The 4,558-nt window shown below is 42.5% G+C and overlaps 1 long non-coding RNA gene across 1 annotated transcript; it reads left to right on the plus strand.

The window, feature by feature from the left end:
* Nucleotides 1–3,617: 3,617 nt before the first annotated feature.
* On the plus strand, nt 3,618–4,203 carry LOC128504992 (uncharacterized). The gene is made up of 2 exons (XR_008355519.1): nt 3,618–3,983; nt 4,066–4,203. It is a non-coding gene; the product is annotated as an uncharacterized LOC128504992 (long non-coding RNA).
* The last annotated feature ends 355 nt before the right edge of the window (nt 4,204–4,558 follow it).

The following is a 4,558-nucleotide window of genomic DNA, read 5'->3' on the forward strand; positions in this document are numbered from 1 at the left end:
TGATCCAGTAAGATCATCAATGTTAAAAAGTTCTCCATTGATGGCTGCCTGTTTTGCTAATGAATCGGCCAAATCATTACCTTTTTTATCGATACTTTGTATCTTAGAATGGCCTTTGGTTTTCTTCCAGCAAATGGTCAAACCATGTTTGTGTACCAGTCCATCAATCTTACAAAACAGCTTACCATGCTTCACAGGTTTATTGTTACTTCTCAGCATTTGGTTACCTTGTTCAGATTATCCTGTTTTTGATACAAAACTGCACTTATGCATAATTTAGTAAATCCTGTTTTCCCTCCGGATATGCCAAACAGGGTGCCTGAGTGAGTTTTCTCCTCGGCTCAGCTATGGCTTTGTCCTGGGCCTCCCCCCACTTCCAACTCACGTCTTTCTTAAGCAGCTGTAAAAGAGGTGGTGTTATTTCTGCATAGTTATCAATAAACTTACGGGAGTAATTAATCATTCCTAGGAACGATCCTAATTCCTTGACATTGGTAGGAGTTTTAATATTTAGAACGGCTTCAACTTTCTTCTTCTGTGGAGTTAACCCTTCAGAAGTTATCTCGTGTCCGAGGAAGATGACCTTGGTGCGACACCATTGGGCTTTCTGTAATGAAAGTTGAACTCCTGCCTCTCTTAAATGATTAAGAACATGTCAGATCTCCAGAATATGTTTATAAAAAGAAGTACTTTTGAGTAAATTATCATCCACATAGGCCGAGGTTCCCCTTTCAAATGCATCAGGCATAACTTTATGCATGAATACAGCAAATTCATGACCAGAATTTATGTAACCAAAAGGCATCCGGGTCCAAGTATACTGCAGTTTTCCAAATGTAAAGGTATCCCAGTGAATATAATGGATCCTTGCATTTGTACCAAGTTTGTACCAAGTATTGGTCTATGTAGGGTACAGGCCAGCCAGACATATACACGTTTATTTAACTGTCTTAAATCAGAATTCCTAGGATGGGGTTATTATACGAACTGTGCATCGAACGGATAATGCCCCGGTCCTTTAAATTCCACATGATATCCTGTAGCGCATCATAGGACACTAAATGAAGTCTGCATTGCTTGATACATACGGGTGGTAGATCAGGATCAGTCTGGATCCTAGCGACATGGAGGTTAGTAAAACCACAATCATAAGAATCTTTGGCAAAGATCTCTTGGAACTCCATTAGGATTTCCCTTAGCTGTTCATTGTCATTAGAGCAAGCATCAGCCATGGATATCTGTTCTTCCACCCTTTCCTGAAATCCAGGAAAAACTTCAGGTTGACCTATTTCAAAGGATTCCGCCAGTTTAGAGGTTAGATCCTCTCCAGGTGGATTGATTTTCTTTTGGTCATAATATTCTTGTAACTTCTGTTCATCGATTAGGTGGTCAAAGACAACGGAGGATTCTTCAAACCTGCACCTATACTGAAAGGATAGATAGACTGTATAGTGAATAAACCTTCCGGAATAGAATAAAACGTTTGTTCCACTATTTGTTCTTCTGTTAAGTATTCTTCAGGAATGAGACCTATAACATGATTTTGGAACCCAAAAGTATAATATTCTGAATCCAATGCCAAACCTACAGCAGTACCTTTGGATAAGGTAATCTTATGAGGTGTGATGTTGTTTCTAACATCACAAATAGGGTTTTGACGAATATTTACCATTGGTGTGGGTGTTACCATGAGACCGAGCTGCTGCATCCAGTTGGATAAGCAGATGAATGCATTGGGATGTCTCAATCTCTGGCCTCTCTTAACCTGTATGGGTAGAAGACAGTTAATACTCCCTTGGGGAATGGTAACATCTCCAGGAACTTGAATACTGACTGCATATGGCAATAACTGTGCCGATTTCAGTGCTTCATCCTGAAATTCACGAGGATCGGCTTTTAACCTGGTCCAAAGATTAAAATGAATCAGATGGATAGCAAAGCGATGTATGACATCATTGCCCACATAAACCTGGTAACGAGGTTAGTCTAACACCAGAAACAGATGTTTGGCTGTCTTGTTTCCGATAGAAATGGATAATAAACACTTTGCAATAATATTATGGCTATCCGATTCGCCGTCCAGATTATGGATCCACCTGACTTGGGGAGAAAGATACCGGATCACTTTAGGATTAGCGATCTGATTTTAACAGACTCTTGCTAATATAGCTGTTTTCACTCTCCAAGTTCATTCACTTGAAAAGAAAAAAATTAATTGTTATCAACCCTTTCAATTATATCAAGGAATTGCACATGACCTGCTGACTCCACAGACTCCACATAATCTCTGTGAAGAGAAATGGTTAAAACATCGCCCTCCAGAGAGACATTTCGGATCCGGCTGAACTTTTATGGAATGATTGTCTGCAGGGGACATAAAATCATTAACCTGTAACCAGATGACTGACTATTCCTAAAATGAATTGCAATCGAGTCCGGCCTTTCCTCAATCACATGGCAATTACGCCTGGATTGCTGATGGGGCATATCATATGGAATGGGTACTTTAGCTTGTGACCATACAATCCCATTCACACTATCTGAGTAAATCTATACCCAAAATCAATCGGTCATAGGGGAGATTTACCACTATTACCGGGTGTCTCAAGGTCTTACTACCTATAGTAAACTTTAACCAGGTAGAACCAATGACATGAAGGAAATTACCTCCAACGCTCAGTATTTGGAAAGTCTCTTAGCTTCGGCTTTTCTGCGGCTAACTCCATTACCTGTTGAAAGTACACATTTGACAATATAGTCGCCTGTGACCCAGTGTCAATTAATCCCATGAAGGGTTGTGGTAATGAATCCTGTATATTTTCAGAAACATAATATCTTCCGTCATGTTCTTCTAGTTCACATAAGAATTTAGAATGTGTCAGCATATCACTTGTCTTCCATACGTTACCTGTCACAGCAGTAGTTCCAACCTGTACTGATGTATGCACATTCTTACCCACTAGTTCTTCCTTCTCATGAACGTCTCGAGCATTCAAGCTGTTACTAGCGGTCGGCATCTCATCGGTTAACGCCTTCAGGGCCGGTTCCTGGGAACTAGGCGCTTTTAAAGACTCGTTAACTTGAGGACCCATTTGGTCTGACTGCAATATAGAAGAAAAAGTTCCAGACATGTCCCCTAGCCAGAAGTGGAGGGACCACATAGGTTTTATCATCATTAAGACAATCATTTGATAGATGGTGAGGCTCTGCAAGTAAAACAGGGTTAGGAATTCTATGATCTGATAACCTTTGCTGTACTGCCACGTAGGCTTTAACTATGCTATGATCTATTGCGGAGGAGCTGGCATCGTAGCAGGACCTACCCCTAAAAAAGGATCGGTGGTCACTGTAGCCATAGTTTGACTTAACTTAGTCATTTGCTCCATTAACAATTTAATTTGGTCACTCATTTGATTGACATGACGTAAATTGTTTTCCCGTCGTGTAGTGTCAGTACCACGGGGTGTCGCTCTTCCTGGGACAAGGACCTAGAACCGAAGAGGTTAAGATACCTCCTAACCCCTCCTACTCCTCCCTATAAGAGACCCGGCAACCCTCATACCTCCAGTTTCTTCCTTGTCCCTTGTCAGGGACGGACCTTGTTCCTTGTTTCTTTTTCGTTGGTGGGGCACACGGGTTGTGTCCGGGGGTTCCCTCCGATTGCTCCCCGGGTGGTGAGCAGAGCGAGGAGTAACGTCCGCATCGGCGGACGTTACGGAGCCGTTTAGACGCCGCGCTCTTATGCCGGCAGAATTTGGAGCATGCGCACAGCGGTGGAATGCACGCCAGAGGGCGCTGCGTTCCACCAAGAGTACTGACACGCTATTGAGCATGCGTGATTCAGTTTCTCTTGTTCAGGGCGCGAAAACTAACTGGTTTTCGCATATATATAGCTGTGCTGCCCAGTCTGACAGCAGAGGAGCTTGTCAACACTGGGATTTCCGTGTCACCAGCCCCCCCCACACGGATTGAGGAGTTGTAAGGTAGGATTTGGTTAATCTTACCCCGTCAAATCCTCTGCCCTGTATTTTTTCTACTAAAAATTTTTTTTGTGTTTTATATTAGATGTCTGGTCCGGTTTCACCAGATAAGCCGGATAAAGAGAAATCCTTTACACCTGCTCCAAAAAAGGCTGTGGTTAAAACCAAACATTTATCGTGCACTGAATGTGCCACTCCGTTGCCGGATGGTTGTAAGAAGAAATTTTGCAATGCCTGCTCCGCTGAGAGTTTGGCAAAAGAAAAACAAAAAGACATGCAGTCTTTTTTAGGTTGGTTCCAGGACAACCTGGCGCAAACATTTGAAACGTTTAAGGCAGCAGCAGCTATACCTGTGGAACCCGTTAAACTTAAATCCCACAAACGTAAGAGGGTATCATCCCCTCATTCTGATTTATCCTCTGGAGAGGTTTCTAGTTCATCCTATTCAGCTTCATCCAGTGAAGAGTCAGAGGATGAGACCAATTTTCCTCCACAGGAGCTGCGTAAATTTGTTAAGGAAGTCTCATGGCTTTTTCAGGATTCAGACCTGTCAGCGCACCCCAAAGGGTTGCCTGTAA

Source organism: Spea bombifrons, chromosome 9 (assembly GCF_027358695.1).
Source record: "Spea bombifrons isolate aSpeBom1 chromosome 9, aSpeBom1.2.pri, whole genome shotgun sequence".
NCBI classification, from domain to species: domain Eukaryota; kingdom Metazoa; phylum Chordata; class Amphibia; order Anura; family Pelobatidae; genus Spea; species Spea bombifrons.